Raw genomic sequence first — 25,020 nt, forward strand, 5'->3', positions numbered from 1 at the left:
TGGGATGGGAAAAAAGACTTAAGAAAAATTTAAGGAAGAAACAGAAAAGAGACATATGTAGTGGTCCTAAATATAAAACATGTAAACTGAATGAAAAAAAAATTACAGAACATAAAATTGGGGGTAACTTATTTTTCTTCCTAATTAAAGCAAAAGCTTGTGTCTTTTTTAAGATCCTGATTTTCCTAAATATTCACCAGAGTAAATAGCTATAATTAGGATTCATCACACGTAATCAGTTTCCAAATTATTTCATGAATACATTATCTCTTGCATCAAGCCCCCCTTTTTCCTCACAAGTCAATCTTCAAGCCTGTTGAAGTTTCACAATGGTCCTTTAAATCAATACTTGTAGCTCACAATGTCTGTATGTCCAGAGTACTCATGTCTGGCTCCCTTTGATCTATTAAATGTTTTAGTTCCATATCTTTTGGGCATTTAAATCATTTTGATTCAGCATGTGCTGTGAAGGTAGAAGTATTTCAGGAGCCCTCTCGCTGCATGTTAAGTGCTGTTCTCTGACTCCCAGCCAGAGCTTGGATGTTGGCAGGGTTGATGGCTCAAATGTAGTGATTTCATTTCCAACCTTTGCACACTAAAATTACATAGCCTAAACACAAAACTTCCAGATTTTCCCTCTTAGAAGCACAATTTAACATTGCCATAAATAAAAGTCTTTAAAATGGGAAGAAATTTGAAAATAAAATTGTAATGCTTCCACCATAAAATATTGGGGATATTAATGCTGGTTTGTGAGGTTTGGTAGCTGCGAAACCTTTAAAAAGTTATTGTTGGAGTATTTAATTTTTCCTACTTTTATTTTTTAAAGAGAGTGGGTGTCTTAGGTTGGGCTGCCCCTAAAACGGACCCTGAGTAAAGGATATGAGGGCAAGTGGTTCATTTGGGAGGTGATGCCAAGAAGAACGAGTAGGGGAGTGGGGATATAAGAAAGGGAAGGGAAGGAAGCTAGCAACGGTACAGTTTCTAGCTGGTTGCTGCTGTGGGACCTCGTGCTCAACTCTAATGGAGAACCTAGAGATAAAGTGTAGAACACAACTCAGAGATATCCCACCAAAGGGCCAAGGGAACAGGGGTATTATTCACCAACTCCCATCTATGTCTAGCCAGAAGCTACTCACAGGGGTGTTAACTCTTTGCCACTTCCAGACCACCTCCACCATGAGTCATGAGAAAACCCTCAGGTGTAGGGTTACCAACATTTGCAGGAGTTGCCACTGGCGCATACTGGAATGCTGAGTGCCAAAGCCATACAGTGTCTGTTCAAGGAAGGTTGTTAAGAGCATGGGTTTCGAGACACAGACACCTCATTTAAGTCCTGCTTCTGCCACTTATGTGTGATAGTGAGTGAATGACTTAATCAGTCTCAGCATCTGTTTCTTTATTTGTAAAAGAAAAATAATACTAGAACCTACCTACTAGGCCTTTTATGGCCATTGTAAGTATGAATGAGATACTGTGTATAAACTGCACACAAGGTGAGTGTTCACCGTATGTATCAAATAATTGGCTCAAATGGACATGAGAGAGTAAGTCAGCAAATTTTATCTGTTAAACTTCTGTGGCAGACAACTCCCGGGTCGCCTGCCAAGGTCACACTTTCTTATAATATGGGTTTCCCCTAATAATGTCTAAATTATGTGACATTGGTCTCTGGCAGGAACTAGGGTGGACATCAGGACCAGTCCAATTCTTTGGAACCAGGAGGGTACTATGAAGTCTAGAACAGAGAATCACTGAGCCTGGGTGGCTTTGTCTTTGTCAAGTCACATTAATGGCAACTATTTTAGGAACTTCAGCCAAGGGCTTGAAGCAGGACTAGTTCCCTCTCATTGACCTTTGGTTGTTCTAAACATCCATGAGGTAATTTACATCCTTTCAAAAATGTGCCTTTTTGCTAAAGTTAGAGGATTTCTGTTACTTACAACCAAAGAATCTTAACCAATAAAACCCATCTGTTTTTTATTTTTGTTTTTTTTTAGAGCTGTATTTTAGGCTGAAGCGTGGTAGGGCAATCATGACTCACTGAAGTCTCAAACTCCTGGGCTCAAGTGATCCTCCTACCTCAGCCTCCCAAGTAGCTAGGACTACAGGCATGCGCCACTACACCTGGCGAATTATTATTACTATTATTTTTGTAGAGATGGGTCTTGCTATGTTGCCCAGACTGGTCTCAAAATCATGGCCTCAAGCGATCCTACCACCTCAGCCTCCCAAAGAGCTAGGATTACAGGCATGAGCCACTGTGTCCAGCAAAAACCAATCTGTTTTTATTTTATTTTATTTTTTTTGGAGACAGAGTCTCACCTTGTGACCCAGGCTGGAGTGCAGTGGTGTGATGTCAGCTCACTGAAACTTCCACCTCCCAGGTTCAAACTCCTGAGTAGCTGGAATTACAGGCATGCGCCACCACGCCTAGCTAATTTTTGTATTTTTAGTAGAGACAGGGTTACATCATTTTGGCCAGGCTGGTCTTGAACTCCTGACCTCAGGTGATTGGCTTGCCTCAGCCTCCCAATGTGCTGGGATTACAGGTGTGAGCCACTGCGCCCGGCCCCATCTGTTTTTAACCTAATAATTTAATTAACTGCTGGATGCTCTCTTCTTTTATCAATATTTTTATATAAATATAATATTTCTTGGTATTTTATACTTGTTCCCAGAGCTAGTAAAAAACAAAACAAAACTCCCACAACCTTTCAGTCCTTTCTGCAGTTATTTTGCTGACTGACTATGCAAAGCGTAGAATATACAGTCATAACTAAATGGATTTCAATCTCAGGAAGGTGCCCAATATGTAAACAATTAACTGTAAGCAAATCAAACTGAAAATTTGTTCTTTCATGGCCTTGGAATGAGATAAATCTAACAGAAGCAGCTTCTAAAAATATAATCAAGATGATCTTGTATCTTTTAAAAAATAAGCCATTATTAGCAAGATCCTTCTCTCCTTCTGAAGTATGGGCTTCCCTTCACCGTAGCTATAAGTGCCTCCGTTTCTTAGTAAACTCATATCTTTCTCTTCTGCTTTCTTAATCCTCTTATCTATTTATCCAGCAATTAAGTCAACTGATACCTATTTAGTGCCAACTGGGAATTGATTGTGGTAGGTGCTAGATCTATAATCATAAAACAAAACAAAACAAACTTAGTTCCTGACCTTAAAGAGCCTATGATCTCATAGTGAGACAAATATTAAATAAATAAGCATTAAAAAATACCTAGTCTCCGGGCACAGTGGCTCACGCCTGTAATCCCAGCACTTTGGGAGGCTGAGGTGGGTGGATCACCTGAGGTCAGGAGTTCGAGACCAGCCTGGCCAATATGTGAAATCCCATCTCTACTAAAAATACAAAAATTAGCCAGGCATGGTGGCAGGCGCCTGTAATCCCAGCTACTCCAGAGGCTGAGGCAGGAGAATCACTTGAACCCAGGAGGCAGAGGTTGCAGTGAGCTGAGATTGCGCCATTGCACTCCAGCCTGGGGGACAAGAGCGAGACTTCGTCTCAAAAAAAAAAAAAAAAAAAAACTAGTCAAAGTATGTGTCACTGCAAGCTGGACTCATGGTCTCACCACTGAGTTTCAACAGCTGGTGATACTGGTCACTGGTGTAGGGAGGACTGCGCCCAGTCTATGCCCTGGCTTTCGTAGAAAAAGGAGCACTAATTGTTGTGAATTATTTAAGAGGAAGTTGGTAAAGCATCCTTAGTTGCTGATAAGGTTGTTGAGGAAATAAAAGACAAAGGTGGAAAAGTGGCCAGCTATGATTCAGTGAAAACAGAAGAGAAGGTTGTAAAGACAGCACTGGATGCTTTTGGAATAGATGTTGTGGTCAACAATGCTGGAATTCTGAGGGACTGTTCTTTTGCTAGGATAAGTGATGAAGACTGGGATATCATCCACAGAGTTCAATTGCGGGGCTCATTCCAAGTGACCCTGGAAAGCATGGGATCACATGAAGAAGCAGAAATATGGAAGGATCATTATCACTTCATCAGCTTCAGGAATATATGGCAGCTTTGGCCAGGCAAATTATAGTGCTGCGAAGTTGGGTCTTCTGGTCCTTGCAAATTCTATTGCAGTTGAAGGCAGGAAAAGCAACATTCATTGTAACACTATTTCTCCTAATGCTGAATCAGGGTTGACTCGATTATGCCTGAAGATTTTGTGGAAGCCCTAAAGCCAGATTATGTAGCATCGCTGGTCCTTCGGCTTTGCCAAGAGTTGTGAGGAGAATGGGGGCTTGTTTGAGGTTGGAGCAGGATGGATTGGAAAATTATTCTGGGACCGGACCCTTGGAGTGGTTGTAAGACAAAATCAGCCGATGATTGCTGAAGCAGTGAAGGCTAACTGGAAGAAGACATGTGACTTCGAGAATGCCAGCAAGCCTCAGAGTATCCAGAAATCAACTGGCAGTATCATTGTAGTTCTAAGTAAAATAGATTCAGAAGGAGGAGTTTCAACAAATCATATCAGTCATGCAACACCTACAGCAACATCAGGATTTGCTGGAGCTATTGGCCATAAACTCCCTCCATTTTCTTCTGCTTATACAGAACTGGAAGCTATTATGTATGACCTTGGAGTGGGAGCATCAATCAAGGATCCAAAAGATTTTAAATTTGTTCATGAAAGAAGCTCTGATTTCTTCTGTTTGCCTACCTTTGGAGTTATCATAAGTCAGAAATCGATAATGGGTGGAGAATTAGCAGAAGTTCCTGGGATTTCAAGGAACTTTGCAAAGGTTCTTTATGGGGAACAATACTTGCAGTTATATAAACCACTTCCTAGAGCAGGAAAATGAAAATGTGAAACAGTTGTTGCTGATGTCCTAGATAAAGGATCTGGTGTAGTAATTCTTATGGATGTCTATTCTTATTCTAAGAAGGAATTTATGTGCTATAATCAGTCCTCTCTCTTTCTCATTGGCTCTGGAGGCTTTGGTGGAAAATGGACCTGAAAGTCAAGGTAGCTGTAGCCATACCTAATAGACCACCTGATGCTATACTTGCAGATACCATCTCTCTTAATCAGGCTGCTTTGTACTGCCTCAGCAGAAACTGAAATCTGTTACACGTTGATCCTAACTTTGCTAGCCTAGCATGTTTTGACATGTGTACATGGATTATGTGTACATGGATTATGTACATTTAGATTTTTTGCCAGGCATGTTTTATAATCTGTCAAGATTCAAAGTGATTAAGACTTGTTTTGCAAAACCAGTGTATCCAGGGCAAACTCTACAAACTGAGATGTGGAAGGAAGAAAACAGAATTCACTTTCAAACCACGGTCCAAGGACCTGGAGACACTGTCATTTCAAATGCATATGTGAATCTTATGCCAACATCTGATATTTCAGCTAAGACACCCTCTGAAGGTGAGGAACTTCAGAATACCCTTGTATTTGAGGAAAAAGGTCACTTACTGCCTTTTAAGGATGTTGGGCGTGAGATGGCAAAGAAAGTAAATGCTGTATTTGAGTGGCATATTACTAAAGGTGGAAATATTGCAGCTAAGTGACCTGAAAAGTGGTTCTGGAAAAGTGTATCAAAACCTGGAAAAGGTTTTGCTGATGCATACTTTCAGATGAAGATTTCATGGAGGTAGTTCTAGGCAAGCTTGACCCTCAGAAGGCATCTGTTACTGGCAGACTGAAGGCCAGAGGGAACATTATGCTGAGCCAGAAACTTCAGATGATTCTTAAAGACTACACCAGGTTCTGGCTGGGTGCGGTGGCTCACGCCTGTAATCCCAGCACTTTGAGAGGTCGAGGTGGGTGGATCACGAGGTCAGGAGTTCGAGACCAGCCTGACCAACTGAAACCCGTCTCTACTAAAAATACAAAAATTAGCTGGGTGTGGTGGCAGACACCTGTAATCCCAGCTACTCAGGAGGCTGAGGCAGGAGAGTCACTTGAACCCGGGAGGAGGAGGTTGTGGTGAGCTGAGACTGCACCATTGCACTCCACTCTGGGTGACAGAGCGATACTCAGTCTCAAAAAAAGAAAAAAAAAAAGACTACACCAATTTCTGAAGGGCACACTATATTATTAATAAAAACAGAATGATTAAATACTCTCTTCACCCAAATATGCTTGATTCTTCTGCAGAAGTGATCAGAACTAAGATGCAGAGGAAGTTACTTACCATTTTCAGATGTCAGATAAGTTTTCAGATTTTTTTTTTTTTTTTTTGAGACCCAGTTTCGCTCTTGTTGCCCAGGCTGGAGTGCAATGGCACGATCTCGGCTCACCACAACCTCCGCCTCCCAGGTTCAAGCGATTCTCCTGCCTCAGCCTCCTGAGTAGCAGGGATTGCAGGCATGCACCACAACACCTAGCTAACTTTTGTATTTTTAGTAGACATGTGGTTTCTCCATGTTGATCAGGCTGGTCTTGAACTCCCAACCTCAGGTGATCCACCTGCCTTGGCCTTCCAAAGTGCTGGGATTACAGGCGTGAGCCACTGTGCCCAGCCAAGATTTTCATTTTCTACTATTTTTTAAATGTATCATTATTTTTACAAGGAACTATATATAAGCTAGCATATAGTTATCCTTCTGTTCTTAGATCTATATCTTCATAATAAAAAATTTTCACTTGTCTAGATTTTTTAGAATTTGTGATAGCATTTATAAAAGTTAAAAGGAAAATTAAATGAATAAAGGCCACTTTGATACCTTTAAAAAAATACCTAGCTAAAAATCATGAAATATGTAATATAGAAATATTGTACATTAAATGAGAGGTTAAAATACGAAGTCTTGTTTAGATTCAAGGGGTAAGAAAAACTTCTCTAAGACAGTGACTTCTATGCTGATAAATGAAGGATAAGGAATAGAGGTTAGATAGGTACAGGAGAAGGAAAGAGCATTCTAGACAAAAGAACAGCATATGAAAGAGCCCAGAGGTAAGAAAAAGAACTTTAAAAAGGACAAGTGTAGGCCGGGCGCAGTGGCTCATGCCTGTAATCCCAGCACTTTGGGAGGCCAAGGTGGGTGGATCACCTGAGGTCAGAAGTTCGAGACCAGGCTGGCTGACATGGTGAAACTCCATTTCTATTAAAAATACAAAAAAATTAGCGGGGCGTGGTGGCAGGCGCCCGTAATCCCAGCTACTCCGGAGGCTGAGGCAGGAGAATCGCTTGAACTTGGGAGGCGGAGGTTGCAGTGAGCTAAGATTGTGCCATTGCACTCCAGCTTGGGCAACAAGAGTGAAACTCCATCTCCAAAAAAAAAAAAAAAAGGGAGAGAGAAGCTTTGTTTCTGGTTTCAGCATTTAGATGGATGGTAGTGGAATTATTGATACAAGGAACTTTGGAAGAGCAGCAGATTTCAGGGGAAGATCAAGATACATGGGCTTGTAGTTCAGAAAAATGATATGGCCTAGAGATAGAAATTTGGGAGCAGTTGATATACAGATGGTATTCAAAGCCTTGAGAGTAGAAAACACCACCTGGGAAAACAGTGTCGACTGGTAAGAGAACAGAACCCCACACCAACTCTGCAGAACAACATGAAGCTAAAGGTAGAGGAGGATGCCATCAAAAAGGCAAAAAGGCCGGGCGCGGTGGCTCACACCTGTAATCCCAGCACTTTGAGAGGCTGAGGCGGGCGGATTACCTGAGGCCAGGAGTTCAAGACCAGCCTTGCCAACATAGTGAAATCCTGTCTCTACTAAAAATACAAAAATTAGCCGGGTGTGGTGGCAGGCGCCTGTAATCCCAGCTATTCGAGAGACTGAGGCAGGAGAATTGCTTGAATCTGGGAGGCGGAGGTTGCAGTGAGCCAAGATTGTGCCACTGCACTCCAGCCTAGGTCACAGAGGAGACTTACCTCAATTAAAAAAAAAAAAAAAAAAAAGGCAAAATGTTTAAGAACAAAAGAACAGCCACAGAATCTGGAGGAAAAACCACATGAGTGTAGAGTCGGCATAAAAAAGCAGGCAGAAGAAAAAATTTGTTTCAAGAAAGCTGTATGCTGTATTTCATGGAATGATGCTAAGTGACAGAATATTAAAAAAGACTAAAAAAGTACACATTGATTCGGTCACATGGCTGTCACTGATCCCCTTAGACTAGTTTGAAGAAGTGTTTTTGCAACTTGCTATGCCCTATTCCAATCATGTTCTTCTCCCTGACCAAAAATTTTAAAAAGCGAAAACCATTCTCCTACATTTTGCTTTGAAATCTATAGCATTCCTACTCCAAGGTGAGAAATTCTCCTTCATATAAAATGAATTCAAAACCTCTTTCATTTCCTTCCTCACCTTATTCTCACATGACAACCTCCCCATCTTCTGAGGAAGATCCACTTCAAGGGGAGGAACTTAAAATACTTGTTCTTTCTTTCCATCATTACTTCCAGGCAATCATAACTCCACCAGTTTTCTGTTGAATGAAACGTTGGTTCTAGCATTTGCCTCTAGCATTAATTCAATTATTTAACAAGTATTTATTGTGTACTTTTATCACTAGAAATACAAAGACACAGTATTTATTCTCAAGAAGCTTATAGATTCCTAGAATAAGCAGAGATAGTGGTATGATATAGATATAAACAAGTATTTTACTGAGAGGAATTACTTACGGACCATAAATATGTATAAAATCATTGATGACTGGACCAATGGAAATCAAGGCCACAGTAAGATGCCATTTTACACCTATTTAGTAGACAAATGTTACAAAGTTTGACATTGTCGAGTTTTGGAGGAGGAGATATGCATTCACAAAGTCTCTTGTACACTACAAGTGGAGTGGAAGTTCTGTGGCCATTTTGAAAACAGTTTGACATCACCTCCTAAAGGTGGACATTCACATGCCTTATGACTCTAGGTATACAGCAGTGTTGGATACTTTCTCTTTGTCCCTCCAGGTCTGCTTTCCGCCCTTCCTCATCCTGCTCTCCACTAAGTTGTCTGACTTGTATGGACTGCATCAACAGGATCCCATACACCATTGCTTCTGGTTGGGTTAGCTACTGGGGAGCAACAACAGGAAAAGAGGGAGAGTGAGGTTAGGGCATTTATTCCAATTCCCTCTGTGAGGTTGCTGTGGGGTGGCCATATCCCTTATCTGATGGTTACTGTTTCCCTCAAGGTAGCAGAGTCTACATGACTCTTTCTCTTTCCAGGTTTCAGTAACTATTCCCCGCCCTTGTTCCTTTGGGCTTAGGGGTAGTAACTAGCACCATGCACCCTCACATTTGTAAATAAATGCTCTTCACAGGTACTATTGCATGCTAAGACACTGATTCATACAGTAATTGACACCAGACCTAGGTTAAAACAAGACAAAAAATAAAGAAACTTCTCAAAATAGGATTCTGGGACTGGGTTAGTCATATATTCAAACACTTGTGCACTGTTGTGAGTGTAAAATGATATAGCTGCTATGAAAAACAGTATGGCAGTTCTTCAAAAAATTAAAAATAGCATTATTATTTGATCCACCAATTTCACTTCTAGGTATATACTCAAAAGAATTGAAAGCAGGGCCAGACACAGTGGATCACGCCTGTTAGTCCAGCACTTTGGGAAGTTCAGGAGGGCGGATTGCTTGAGCCCAGGAGTTCCAGACCAGCCTGGGCAACATGGCAAAACACCGTCTCTACAAAAAATACAAAAATTAGCCAGGTGTGATAGCATGCACTTGTGGTCTCACCTACTCTGGAGGCTGAGGTGGGAGGATCACCTCAGCCCGGGGAGGTCAAGGCTGTTAGTGAGCCATAGTCATACCACTGTACTCCAGCCTGGGTGATGGAGTGAGACCCTGTCTCAAAAAAATAATAAATAAAGTAAAATAAAATAAAAAAATAAATTGAAAGCAGGATTTTTTATTTTTTGTTTTTCAGATGGTGTCTTGCTCTGTCACCCAGGCTGGAGTGCAGTGGCATGATTTCGGCTCACCGCAACCTTCACCTCCTGGGTTCAGGCAATTCTCCCTGCCTCAGCCTCCTGAGTAGCTGAGATTACAGGTGTGCGCCACCATGCCTGGCTAATTTTTGTATTTTTTAGTAGAGACGAGGGTTCACTATGTCAGCCAGGCTGGTCTCAAACTTCTGAACTCAAATGATCTGCCCGCCTTGCCCTCCCAAACTGCTGGGATTACAGGCATGAGCCACCACGCCTGGCATTTTTTGTTTGTTTGTTTTGATGGAGTCTCTCTCCGTCACCCAAGATGGAGTGCAGTGGCGCGATCTCAGCTCACTGCAACCTCCGCCTCCTGGGTTCAAGTGATTCTCATGCGTCAGCCTCCCAAATAGCTAGGATTATAGGCATGTGCCACCATGCCCAGCTTTTTTTTTTTTTGTATTTTTAGTAGAGGCAGGGTTTTGCCATGTTGGCCAGGCTGCTCTTGAACTCCTGATCTTAAGTGACCTGCCTGCCTTGGCCTCCCAAAGTGCTGGGATTACAGGCATGAGCCACTATGCCTGGCGTGGAAGCAGGATCTTTTTTTTTTTTTTTTTTTTGAGATGGAGTCTTGCTCTGTCACCCAGGCTGGAGTGCAGTGGCGCAATCTCAGCTCACTGCAACCTCCGCCTCCTGTGTTCAAGCGATTCTCCTCCCTCAGCCTCCCAAGTAGCTGAGACTACAGGCATGCACCACCACTCCTGGCTAATTTTTTTGTATTTTATTTTTAGTAGAAACAGGGTTTCACTATGTTGGCCAGGCTGGTCTTGAACTCCTGACCTCAGGTGATCCAACCACCTTGGCTCCCAAAGTGCTGGGATTACAGGCGTGAGCCACTGTGCCTAGCTCTTCCAGGGTTTTATAGTTTTGGATTTTACATTTAAGTCAGAAAGACAATTTTCTTATGTTAAACTTATATCTTACAACCTTGCTAAACTGAACTATTAGTACTAGAAGTTTCTTTTTTTTTGTAGATTCCTTTTTTTTTGTAGATTCCATTTTCTACACAGATGATCATGCTATATATGAATTTTACTTTTTCCTTTCCAATCTGTATGTCTTTTATTTCTGTTTTTTAATTATGGTAAAATACACATAACATGAAATTTGCCATCTTAGCCATTTTTAAGTGTTCAGTTCAGTAATGTTAAGAATATTCACGTAGTGGTACAACCAATCTCCAGAACTTTGGCATCTTGCAAAACTGAAACTCTGTATCATTCAACGACTCCCCAGCAACCAGCCCCTGGCAACCACCATTCTACTTTCTGTCTCTATGACTTTGACTACTCTAGATACCTCCTATAGGTGAAATCATATAGGATTTGTCTTTTTGTGATTGGTGCATTTAACTTAGCAAAATGGCCTCAAGGTTCATTCATACTGTAGCGTATGTCAGAATTTCCTTATTTTTAATGCTGAATAATATTCCTTTGTATGTATATACCACATTTTGCTTATTCATTCATCCATGGATGGACACCTGGGTTGCTTCCACATTTTAGCTCTTGTGAATAATGCTGCTATGAACATGGGTGTACAAATATCTCTTCAAGATCCTGCTTTCAGCCGGGCATAGTGGCTAGTGGAAGACAACCTAGACAATACCATTCTGGACATTGGAACAGGCAAAGATTTCATAACAAAAACTTCAAAAGCAATTGCAACAAAAGCAAAAATTGACAAATGGGATCTAAGGAAAAAGAGCTTCTGCACAGCAAAAGAAACTAGCAAAAGAGAAAACAGACAACCTACAGAATGGAAGAAAATATTTGCAAACTATGCACCTGACAAAGGTCTAATATCCAGCATCTATAAGGAACTTGAACAAATTTACAAGCTAAAACCAAACAACTCCATTAAAAAGTGGGCAAAGGACGTGAACAGACACTTTTCAAAAGAAGACATACATGTGGCCAACAAGTGTATGAAAAAAAGTTCAATATCACTGATCTTTAGAGAAATGCAAATCAAAACCACAACGAGATACCATCTCACACCAGTGAAAATGGCAATTATTAAAGAGAGTAAAAAAAGAACAGACACTGGTGAGGTTGTGGAGAAAAGGGAATGCTTATACACTGTTGGTGGGAGTTTAAATTAGTTCAACCACTGTGGAAAGCAGTGTGGCGATTCCTCAAAGAACTAAAAATGGAACTACCATTTGACTCAGCAATCCCGTTACTGGGTATATGCCCAAAGGAATATAAATCATTTTATCATAAAGATACATGTATGCAAATATTCACTGCAGCACTAGTCACAATAGCAAAAACATGGAATCAAGCTAAATGCCCATCAATGACAGACTGGGTAAAGAAAATGTGGTATGTATACATCATGGAATACTGTGCAGCCATAAAAAAGAATGAGATCATGTCTTTTGTGGGAACCTGAATGGAGCTGGAGGCCATTGTCCTTAGCAAACTGACACAGAAACAGAAACCAAATACTGCATGTTTTCACTTACAAGTGGGAGCTAAATGATGAGAACTCATGGACACAAATAGGGAGACAACAGACACTGGGGTCTACTTGAGGGTGGAGGTTGGGAGAAAGGAATGTATTTTTTCTAATCCTTTAAGATCAGAAAATAACTGTATTTTTTCTGATCCGAGTAACTAGTATTGAGTACTAGGCTTAGTAACTGTGTGATGAAATAATCTGTACAACAAACCTTCATGACACAAGTTTACCTATATAATAAACCTGCACATGTAACCTTGAACCTAAAATAAGTTTTAAAAAAAGGAAAAAAATTGTCTATCTACGTATTAGCAGCAAACTATTGGAAATTAAAATTACAATACAGAGGCTGGGTGCGGTGGCTCACGCCTGTAATCCCAGCACTTTGGGAGGCTGAGGCAGGTGGATCACGAGGTTGGGAGTTCGAGACCAGCCTGACCAACATGGTGAAACTCCATCTCTACTAAAAATACAAAAATTAGCCAGGTGTGGTGGCATGTGCCTGTAATGCCAGCTACTCAGGATGCTGAGACAGGAGAATCTCTTGAACCCGGGAGGCGGAGGTTGCAGTGAGCTGAGGTGGCACCACTGCACTCCAGCCTGGGTGACAGAGTGAGACTTCATCTCAAAATAATAATAATAATAATAAAATAAAATTACAATACAGTATCATTTACAATAGAATTCAAAAATATAAAATACTTAGGAATAAATCTGACGAAAATGTGCAAAATCTGTGTAAGGAAAACTATAAAACATTACTGAGAGAAATCAAAGAATATCTACGTAAATGGAAAGATACACTGTATTTATGGATCGGAAGATTCAAACTTGTTAAAATGTCAGTTTTCCCCTAAATTCGATCTAGAATCAATGCAATTTCAGTCAAAATTTTAGTGGGGCTTTTTTTTGTGGGGGGGGAATTGACAAATTGATTCTGTAATTCATATAGAAATTTAAAAGACCTAGAGCAGCCAAAACAACTTTGAAAAAGAAGAACACAGAGGGAGAATTAAAACTATCTGATTTTAAGACTTATTATAAAGCTATAGCAATCAAGAGTATGGAGTATAGTATACTATAGTATAGTATAGTATAGTATAACAGTATAGTATAGTATAGTATGGAGTATAGTAATCAAGTAGATCAATGGAACAGAATAGAGCCCAGATATGAAACCATACATATAGAGACAACTAATTTTTGACAAAGGTACAAGGGCAATTCAGTGGGAAAAGGATAGTTCTTCTTTCCACATGGATTTTTCTTTTTTTTTTTTTTTTTTTTTTTTTTGAGACAGAGTTGCGCTCTGTCATGCAGGCTGGAATGCAGTGGTGCGATCTCGGCTCACTGCAACCTCTGCCTCCCGGGTTCAAGCGATTCTCCTGCCTCAGCCTCCCAAGTAGCTGGGATTACAGGTGTCTGCCAACACGCCCAATTAATTTTTTGTATTTTTAGTAGAGACAGGGTTTTGCCATGTTGGCCAGGCTGGTCTCGAACTTCTGGCCTCAAATGATCCTCAGCCTCCCAAAGTGCTGCATATGGATATTCTTCAAAACATACTTCATATTGTAAACAAAAATTAACTCAAAATGGATCACAGTTCTAAATGTAAAACTTTAAATTATAAAACTTCTGGAAGAAAAAAATCTTCTGGAAGAAAATACAGGAGAAAATTGTTGGGATATTAAGGGTAATAAATATTTATTAGATAAAATGTCAAAACTCTAATTTATAAAAGAAAAAAGTGAAATATTTAAACTTTATCAAAATTTAAAATTTCTGCTTTTGAAATACTTAGTAAGTGTTTGAGAAGTCAAGCCACAGAGTGGGAGAAAATATTTGCAAAGCCTGTAAAGGACTTGTATCTAGAGTATATAAAGAACTCTTTTTAAAAAACTAATCAGATGAATTTAAGGTTCATCAAAACTCTTAGGAATTATGAACATGATTCTTTTATTTTATTTATTTATTTATTTATTTATTTATTTATTTAAGACAGAGTCTTGCTCTGTCGCCCAGGCTGGAATGCAGTGGCACCATCTCAGTTCACCACAACCTCTGCCTCCCAGGTTCAAGCGATTCTTCTGCCTCAGCCTTCTGAGTGGCTGGGATTACAAGTGTGTGCCACCACGCATGGCTAATTTTTGTATTTTTAGTAGAGATGGGGTTTCGCCATGTTGGCCAGGCTGGTCTCGAACTCCTGACCTCCAGTGATCTGCCCGCCTCGGCTTCCCAAAGTGCTGGGATTACAATCATGAGCCACTGTGCCCGGCCTTATAATTCTTAGTAATAAGAAAATAAACAATGAAATGTAAGATGGGCAAAAGATTTGGACATGTCACCAAGAAGATATATGGATGGCAAATAAGCACATGAAAAGATGCTCAGTGTCGTTAATCACTAGGGGAATGCAAATTAAAATCATGAGATACTACTAAATACCTAGAAGAATGACTAAAGAAAACAAGAAATATCTGACCATTCCAAGTATTGGCCGGGATATGGAGGAAATAGAATTATTGTGGCAATGTAAAATGGTATCATTTTGGAAAACAGTTTACCAGTTTCTTAAAAGTTAAACATATACCTACTATCCAGCCACCTCTAAGACTTGTACATAAATGTTTGTAGCAACTTTATTTGTAATTTTATCAGTTGTGTACTTAAATAAATGCAGTTTATTGTATGCCAATTATATAATTATGTCAATTATATATATATTCTTTAAAACATACTTCATACCAAGTACAAAATACCATATACCATATATACCTATCAATTAATGAAGAACTTATATACACACACACACACACGCACACATACATATATGTATATTAATGAAGAAAAAAAGTGTTGATCTGATTCACAGATGGATCTATACAGTATGCAGGCACCAACCCCAAAAGTGGATGACTACTGTGCTACAAATCCCACTTAGGGGTAACCTTGAAAGACGATAGTTAAGGGAAATTATCCCAGCAGGCAAGAACTTTGGTATATCTAGTAATCCATATCATGTAAAAGGAGAGAGAGCCTGAGGTATTGATCTACACTGGACTATGAGAAGTGGATAATGGGTTGGCTGACTGGTCAAGGACTTGAAGGGAATGAAATTGGAAAATTGGTGGCATGAAGTTTTTGGAAAAAGTAAATAGGTATGTAGAGTGTGTGAATTATTAAACGTCTATCAAAGAGTATTCAAACCAGAAAACCTCTCATTGATCAGTTGACAAGATGATCTCATCCTGTAGATGTTAGTTTCTTTCCCTAGCCATCCCAGTGCTCACTGAAAGGTTTTTACAAAGTGATCATGGCAGTAGGAATGAAGGCTATGCAAGCACTCAACAAAATGGTCTTGTCCTCATCAAGGCTGACCCACCTACTACCTCTGCTGAGTAGTACCAAAACAGCTAAGAGCAAGATCAATACTGAGGCCCCAGTATGGCACTATTACCCAGGGAGAACGGCTGGCTACCTGGTGGGAATTGGAAGAGGAAGCACTTTGTTCTCACAGCAATGGAAACACCAGAAAAAATAAAGCATCGGAACATATCTGAATATTGATTTATGATTCCTTACCATAGTGCGTCCACCAGTACCATCATCTGTGAACATAGATTGCCTTAACCATCTTTGGGGTATTCCATACAACTTCATCTCTGATCAGGAGATGTTTTTATGGCAAACAATGTAGGCAATAAGCTTACCTCCCAGAATTCATTTGTCTTACCATGTATCCTACCACCTAGAAGCAGCTAGCTTGATAGAACAGTGAACTGACCTGTGAAGACTGTTATGGCACTGGGGGGAGAAAACATTGAATTTGGGGTGGGGTCCTACAGGATGCAGCATATATTTTTTTTTTCCACTTATTTTTTACTGTGGTAAAATACAAATAACAAAAAAATTGTGATCTTAGCTACATTTAAGTGTACAGCTCAGTGGTGTTAAATACATTCATAATGTGCAAACATCACCATCATCCATCTTCATAAGTCTCTTCATCTTGTAAAACTAAAACTCTACACTCATTAAACAACAACTCTTCATTCTACCCTCTCTCTAGCCCTTGGCCACCACTATTCTACTTTCTGTCTCTATGACTTCGACTACTCTAGATACCTCCTATAAGTGAAATCATATAGGATTTGTCTTTTTGTGACTGGCTCATTTAACTTAGCAAAATGGCCCCAAAGTTTATCCATATTGTAGCGTATGTCAGGATTTCCTTCTTTTTAATATTAACATATATATATATATACGTACACACACACCACATTTTGCTTATCCGTTCATCTATGGATAAACACTTGGGTTGCTTCTACATTTTAGCTATTGTGACTAATGCTGCTATGAATGTAGATATACAAACATCTCTTCAAGGTCCTGCTTTCAATTCTTTTCAATATATACCTGGAAGTGGAATTGCTGGATCTTATGAGGAACCGCCATACTGTTTTTCAGTGACTGTACCATTTTACAATCCCACCAACAGTGCACAAGATTTCCAATTTCTACATACCCACACCAACACTTGTAATTTTCTTTCTTTCTTTTTTTTTTTTTTGATGGAGTTTCTCTCTTTCACCCAGGCTGGAGTGAAGTAGTGGAATCTCAGCCCACTGCAATCTCCACCCACCAGGTTCAAGCGATTCTCCTGCCTCAGCCTCCTGAGTAGCTGGGATTATAGGTGCCCACCACCATGCCTGGCTAATTTTTGTATTTTTAGTAGAGACGGGGTTTTGCCACATTGGCCAGGCTGGTCTTGAACTCCTGACCTCAGGTGATCCACCCACCTTGGCCTCCCACAGTGCTAGGATTACAGGCTTAAGCCACCGTGCCTGGCCAATTTTCTGGTTTTAATGTTAGTCTTCCTCCTGGGTGTGAGACAGTATCTCATACTTTTGATTTGCATTTCTCTAATGATTAGTGATATTGTACATCTTTTCATGTGCTTGACCATTTGTATATCTTCTTTGGAGAAATGTCTATTCAAGTCCTTTGCCCAATTTTGAATTGAGTTTGTTGCTGTTAAGTTTTAGGAGTTTTCTTTATGTTCTGGATATTAATTCCAGGTGTATGATTTGCAAATATTTTCCCCCATTCAGTGGGTTGTCTTTCCTCTCTGTTGATAGTGTCTTTTGATGCACAAAATTTTAAAAAATTTCCTGAAGTCCAATTTGTCTATTTTTTTTTATTGTCTGTGCCTTTGGTGTCATATCCAAGAAGTCATTGCCAATTCCAATGTCATGGAAATTTTGCCATGTATTTTCTTCTATGAGTTTCATAGTTTTAGGTCTTACATTTAGGTCGTTAATCCATTTAAGTTAATTTTTGTATATGGTGCTAGGTAAGGGTCCAACTTCATTCTTTTGCATGTGGATATCCAGTTTTCCCAGCACCATTTATTGAAAAGATTGTTCTTTCTCCATTGAATGGTCTTGGCACCCTTATCAAAAGTCTCTTGACCGTATAAGTGAGGGTGATTTCTGGGCTCTCTATTCGATCCCAATTGTCCTTATGTCTGTCTTTATGCTAGTACCACACCATTTTGATTACTGCGGCTTTGCAGTAAGTTTTGAAATCAGGAAGTATGAATCCTCCTGCTTTGTTCTTCTTTTTCTTTTTCTTTTTCTTTTTTGAGACGGAGTCTTGCTCTGTCACCCAGGCTGGAGTGCAGTGGCACGATTTCGGCTCGCTGCAAGCTCCGCCTCCCGGGTTTACACCATTCTCCTGCCTCAGCCTCCCGAGTAGCTGGGACTACAGGCACCCGCCACCGTGCCTGGCTAAGTTTTTGTATTTTTAGTAGAGATGGGGTTTCACCGTTTTAGTCAGGATGGTCTCGATCTCCTGACCTCGTGATCTGCCTGCCTCAGCCTCCCAAAGTGCTGGGATTACAGGCGTGAGCCACGGCACCCGGCTCTTCTTTTTCAATATGGTTTTGGCTATTCAAGGTGTTGTGAGATTCCATATGAAATTTAGAATGGGTTTTCCTATTTTTGCAAAAAAAAAAAAAAAAATCCCAAAAAGTCATTGGGGTTTTAATGGGGATTGCATTGAATTTGTAGATCACTTTGGGTTATGTTGACCTCATCGACAGTATTAAGTCTTCTAATCCATGAACATGGGATGTGTTACAATTTATATATGTCTTCACTAATTTCTTTCAGCAATGGTTTGTAGTTTTCATTGTACAAGTCTTTCACCTCCTTGGTTCAGTTAATATCAAATATTTTATTATTTTTGTTGCTATTGTAAATGGAATTGTTCTTGCAATTTCCTTTTCTGATTGTTCATTGTGTTTAGAAATGCAGTTGATTTTGTGTGTTGACTTGGTAATCTGCTACTTTGCTGACTTCACTTACTAGCTCTTAACAGTTTTTTCTTTGGTGTGTGTGTGTGCGCGTGTAATCTTTGTTTTTTTCTGCTTATAAGGTCTATCTGCAAACAGATAGTTTTACTTCTTCCTTTCCAACATAAATGCTTTTTATTTTATTTTTTTTCCTAAATGCTCTGGCTAGAACCTCCAGTACTACATTGAATAGAAGTTGCAAAAGTGGGCTTCCTTGTCTTCTCCCTGATCTTGGAGGAAAAGCTTTCAGTCTTTCACAATTGGGTATGATGTTTGCTGTGGATTTTCACATATAGCTTTACATTGAGGTAGTTTCCTGCTATTCCTAGTTTGTTGAGTGTTTTTATAATAAAAGGGTGCTAAATTTTGTCAAATGCCTTTTTACTGAATCAACTGAGATGATCATGTGTTTTCCCCTTCATTCTGCTAATTTAGTGCATTACATTGATCGATTTTTGTATATTGAATCATCCTTGCATTCCAGGAATACATCTTACTTAGTCATGGTGTACAATCCTTTTTTTTAAATTGATATGGAGTCTCACTCTGTCACCCAGGCTGGAGTGCAGTGGCATGATCTTGGCTTACTGCAACCTCTGCCTCCTGAGTTCAAGCAATTCTCCTGCCTCAGCCTCCCAAGTAGCTGGGATTACAGGCGTGAGCCACCATGCCCGGCTAATTTTTTGTATTTTTAGTGGAGATGGGGTTTCACCATGTTGACTGGTCTGGTCTCGAACTCCTGACCACAAGTGATCCACCCACCTTGGCCTCCCAAAGTGCTAGGATTACAGGAGTGAGCCACACGCCTGGCCTACAATCCTTTTAATATGCTGCTGAATTCAGTTTGCTAGTATTTTATGGAGGATTTTTACATCAGTGTTTGTAAAGGATACTAAAGAAAACTACAAATATTTGTCTGTAGTTTTCTTAGGTACTGTCTTTGGATTTGGTATCAGGACAATTCTGGCTACAGAATGAGTTAGAAAGTGTTCCTTTGTTAAAATAATTTTTTTTTTTTAGAAAAGTTTGAGGATTGGTATAGTTCTTTAAATGTTTGCTAGAATTCACTGGTGAAGCCATCAGGTCCAGGGTTTTTCTTTATCAGAAAATTTTTGATTACAAATTCAATCTCTTTGTTATTGATTTATTCAGATTTTCTATTTCTCTATGATTTAGTGTTGGTAGGTTTTGTGTTTCTATAAATGTGTCCATTTCATCTAGTGTATCCAACTTGTTGGCATATAATTGCTCACAGTACTATTATAATCCTTTATATTTCTGTAACATCAGTAATAATGTCCCCATTTTCATTTCTGACTTTATTTCATTTATTTATGTATTTATTTACTTATTTTTGAGATAGAGTTTCACTCTGTCTCCCGGGCTGGAGTGCAGTGGTCCAATCTCATCTCAATGTAACCTCCACCTCCCAGGTTCAAGCAATTCTCCTGCCTCAGCCTCCTGAGTAGCTGGGATTACAGGTGCCCACCACACCTGGCTAATTTTTGTATTTTTAGTAGAGACAGGGTTTCATCATGTTGGCTAGGCTGGTCTCGAACTCCTGACCTCAAGTGATCCACCTGCCTTGGTCTCCCAAAATGGTATTACAGGCATGAGCTACTGTGCCCGGCCTAATTTCTGATTTAGTAATGTGTCTTCTCTCATCTTTTCCTAGTCCATCCAGCTAAAAGTTTGTTGATTGCATTGTTTCAAAGAACCAATGTTTAGTTTCATTAATTTTCTCTGTTGTTCTTCTATTCCTTATGTTGTTTTTCTCTGCTCTAATCTTTAATATTTCTTTTTTTCTGTTAGCTTTTGGTTGGTTGCTTTTTTTCTTCTAGTTCCTCAAGTTGTAAAACTAGGTTATTGATTTGAGATCTTTCTTGTTTTTCAGTGGAAATGTTTATAGTCATAAAGTACCCCTTAGCACTGTTTCACTGTGTCACATAAGCTTTGGTATGTTGTTTGCATCTTCACTTGTCTCTATTTTCTAATTCCTCTTATGATGTTTTCTTTGATCCATTGGTTAAGAGTGTGTTGTTTAATTTCCAGAAGTTGTGAATTTTCCAGTTTTACTTCTATTGCTAATTTCTAACTTCATCCTAATGTGATTGGAGAAGATACTTCGTATCTTTTTACATGTATTGAGACTTAAATTGTGAAATATGGTGTATCCTGGAAGATGTCCCATGTTGCACTTGGGAAGAATGTGTATGCTGTTGTTGGGTAGAGCATTTTGTATATGACTCTTACATTAGTTGGTTTCTATTTCTTTACTTATCTTCTGTGTGGTTGTTCTATCCGTTATTGAGAGTGGGGTACTGAAGTCTCCAAATGTCTGTAGAATCATCTATTTCTTTTTCAATTCTGTCAGTTTTTGTTTGATATATTCTGATGGACTGTCATTATGTGTGTGTAATGGTTATAATGTTTTTATCTTCCTGCTGTATTGAACCTTTATTAATAAAAGTCATTTTTTTGTCTCCTGTAAACTTTTCTTTTTCCTTAAAGTCTTTTGAATAATTTACAGATTTAAGATCTTCCTATTTACCTGCTTTCCATCAGCATAGATAGCCAAAATTTAGGTATACCTTTCATTCAAGAGAAAAATTAAGTGAGAGACTAACAGACAAAAGGAGACGACAGACAAAAGCCGGGATGGAGGTGAACGGATGGATATAAGGAGAAACATTTATTGAATGCATTCTGTGACTTTATTTCTCGTAAGCTTTTTAAAACTGAAATCTATTTTGTCTTATAGTCACCCTGCTTTTCTTTTGGTTACCATTTGGATGAAATATTTTTTGCTACCCTTTCACTTTCTGTTTTTTTTTTTTTTTTTGAGACGGAGTCTCACCCTGTCGCCCTGGTTGGAGGCAGTGGCGCGATCTCCACTCACTGCAAGCTCCGCCTCCCGGGTTCACGCCATTCTCCTGCCTCAGCCTCCCGAGTAGCTGGACTACAGGTGCCCGCCACCGCGCCCGGCTAATTTTTTGTATTTTTAGTAGAGACGGGGTTTCACCATGTTAGCCAAGATGGTCTGGATCTCCTGACCTTGTGATGCGCCCGTCTCAGCCTCCCAAAGTGCTGGGATTACAGGCGTGAGCCACCGTGCCCGGCTACCCTTTCACTTTCAACCTATTTGTGTCTGGATCTAAAGTGAGTCTGTCATAGACAGCATATAGTTGAATCATGAGTTTTTATTCATTTTGTCAATTATGTTTTGACTGGAGAGTTTAACTCATTTACATTTAAAGTAATTACAAATAGGAAAATACTTATTTCTGTCATTTTGCTTTATCCCCCTTATATGCCTTATAGTCTTTAACCTTTCATTTCCTGCATTACTGTTTTCCTTTGTCTTTAGTTGATTTTGCTGTGAAATGTTTAAATTCCTTTCCTGTTTCTTTTTGTGCCTATTCTATAGCGATTTTCTTTGTGTTTACCATGGTATTACCAAGTTTATAATGCTCAAATTGGAATTCATGCCATCTTAATTTCAGTAACATACCAAAACCCTCTTTTACAGCTCCATCCCCAATCCTTTATGTTGTTAATGTCACAAAACTACATCCGTATAAACCGTTTCTCCAAAAACATAAACAAATAATTCTTTTAAATTAATTACTTTCTTTCTTTCTTTCTTTCTTTTTGAACCTGGGAGGTGGAGGTTGCAGTGAGCCAAGATCACAACACTGCACTTGAGCCTGGGTGATGGAGTGAGACTCTGTCTCAAAAAATAAAATAAAATAAAATAAAATTAAGTGGAGTTACAAACGAAAGTTACAGTAACACTAGTGTTAGTACTAATAATTGTTTTGTGCTAGTGCTGCTTAACGAACCACCCAAAATGTAATGGCTTAAACAGCAAACATGTGTTTTCCTTTTTCTTTTTTTTGAGATGGAGTCTCGCTCTGTCACCCAGGCTGGAGTGCAGTGGTGTGATCTCAGCTCACTGCAACCTCCACCTCCCAGGTTCAAGTGATTCTCCTTCCTCAGCCTCCCAAGTAGCTGGGAGTACAGGCGTGCACCACCATACCCAGCTAATTTTGTATTTTTAATAGAGATGGGGTTTCTCCATGTTGGTCAGGCTGGTCTCAAACTCCTGGCCTCAGGTGATTCACCTGCCTTGGCCTCCCAAAGTGCTGGGATTACAGGCGTGAGCCACTATGCCCGGCCCAGCACTAATAATTGTTTTTAAATATATATTAGTCTCTCAAATAATGTAGAAAACAAAAAGTGCAGTTACAAGCCATTACTGCAATAACACTACTAGCTTTTATAATCACCCATGTATTTACCATTATTCAGTTCTTTATTTCTTCATACAAGTTCAAATTACTGTCTAGTATTTTTTGACATTTCACTCTGCAGGAGTCCCTTGACTGTTCTTGCAAGGCAAGTCTAGTGGTTACATACTCAACTTCTGTTTATCTTAAAATGTCTTAATTTCTCCCTCATTTTTGAAGGACAGCTTTTGCCAGATATAAGATCTTTGGTTGACAGTTTTTTATTTGATTTTTGTTTTTTAGCATTTTAGCTAACTGCCTTTGGTATTCCAATGTTTCTGATGAGAAATTTGTTGATAATCCCACTGAGTATCCTTTGTATGTGATGAATTGCCTCTCTCTTGCTGCTTTCAAGATTCTTTTGCCTTTCAAAAGTTTGATTATGTGTCTTGGTGTGGATCTCCTTCAGTTAATCTTACTTGGAGAGTGAATTTCTTGGATATTTATATTCATGTCTTTCATCAAATTTGGGAAGTTTTCAGCCATTATTTCTCCAAATATTTTCTCTGCTGCTTTCTTTCTTCCCCTTGTGGAACTCCCACAATGTGTATGTTAGTCTACTTTATTGTGTTCCACAAGTTCTTTATGCTCTGTTCATTTTTTTTCAATTTTTTTTTCTGTTCCTCAGACTCAGTACTTCCCAGTATCCTATCTTCAAGTTTGCTGATTCTTCTGCAGATTTCTGTTCAACTATGCCTTTAAATCTCTTTACTAAATTTGTCATTTTAGTTATTATACTTTTCAGCTCTAGAATTTCTTTCTGATTTAGAGTTTGTGTCTTATTATTAATAGTAAAAGCAATAAAATAAATAAATAGCACAGTTTTACTTTCTCCACATTTTCCTTTAGTTCTTTGAGCTCTTTAAGACAGGCTTTTTTCTTCATACTACATGCCTCTTAGTATAAGACAGTTTTTAAGAGTCTTTGCCTAGTTTATCTGCCATCAGGTCTTTTTCAGAAAGTTTTTGTTGATTTTTTTTTTTTTACTTTAAATGGGCCATGCTTTCCTGTTTCTTTGTAAGCCTTGTGATTTTCTTTTGTTGTTGGAAACTGAGCATTTAAATATATTACTGTAGTAACTCTGGAAATCAGATTCTTCCCCTTCCCCAGGGCTTGCTGTTTTTGTTACTGTTTTTGCTTTTTTAAAAAAATTTTTGTCTCTGTGCCAAGAATCAGCCTGAGCTGTAAACTTAAGGTCTTCTCAGCTTTTCTGAGCCTCTCTTTGGGCATGCACAGTAACTTTCTAATTTTTGCTGTATATGCAGTTGTTGAGGCTTTTCTCTTCACTTTTTTTTAAGACAGGGTCTCTGTTACCCAGGTTTTAGTGCAGTGGCACAATCATGTCTTATTGCAGTCTCACACTCCTGGGCTCAAGTGATCCTCCCACCTTGGTCTCTCAAGGATCTGGGATTACAGGCATGAGCCACCATATCTGACAATATATGCAGTTGTTTTTGAATGGCCTAGACTTAATGTCCAGCTCCCCAAAGGGAAAAAGGGTGCCAGCCTTTTAAATACCCTGAGAGCCACAGGAAAAAGACTTGCAACATTGGAGGGAAGTGCAACAATGGCCATCCACCTTCATCTGTACCTCTGTAACCAGGAGGAGCAATCAGAGCACAGATCCCTGATATTTGGAGGACAGGGTCCTTTCTGCCCACTCTGGCTCCAACAAATTGTGTGTAAGCTGCTGCAGGAACACGTGCACAGCTGCCTGTCACAGGGCTGATTATGGGTAACTACTACTGTGCTAAAAGCTGAAATTGACTGAATTAACCACAATTTAGTGTCCAAGCCTTCCCCTGGAAGTTGCAAGCCTTGAACAGACCCTAGAATTCCAAAATAGTAACATCAGACTGATTTTGCCAGTACAATTGTCTTCTAGGTGGGGAGACAGATTCCTGGTGTTTCCCACTCCACCATCTTCCCAGAAACTTTACAGTATATGTGTTAACCAGCAGTGTTTTATGCCACCTCCCC

At 39.4% G+C, this 25,020-nt stretch overlaps 1 pseudogene; it reads left to right on the forward strand.

The window, feature by feature from the left end:
- Positions 1-3,707: 3,707 nt before the first annotated feature.
- On the forward strand, positions 3,708-6,047 carry LOC472852 (peroxisomal multifunctional enzyme type 2-like; annotated as a pseudogene).
- The last annotated feature ends 18,973 nt before the right edge of the window (positions 6,048-25,020 follow it).

This window comes from Pan troglodytes, chromosome 7 (assembly GCF_028858775.2).
Source record: "Pan troglodytes isolate AG18354 chromosome 7, NHGRI_mPanTro3-v2.0_pri, whole genome shotgun sequence".
NCBI lineage: Eukaryota > Metazoa > Chordata > Mammalia > Primates > Hominidae > Pan > Pan troglodytes.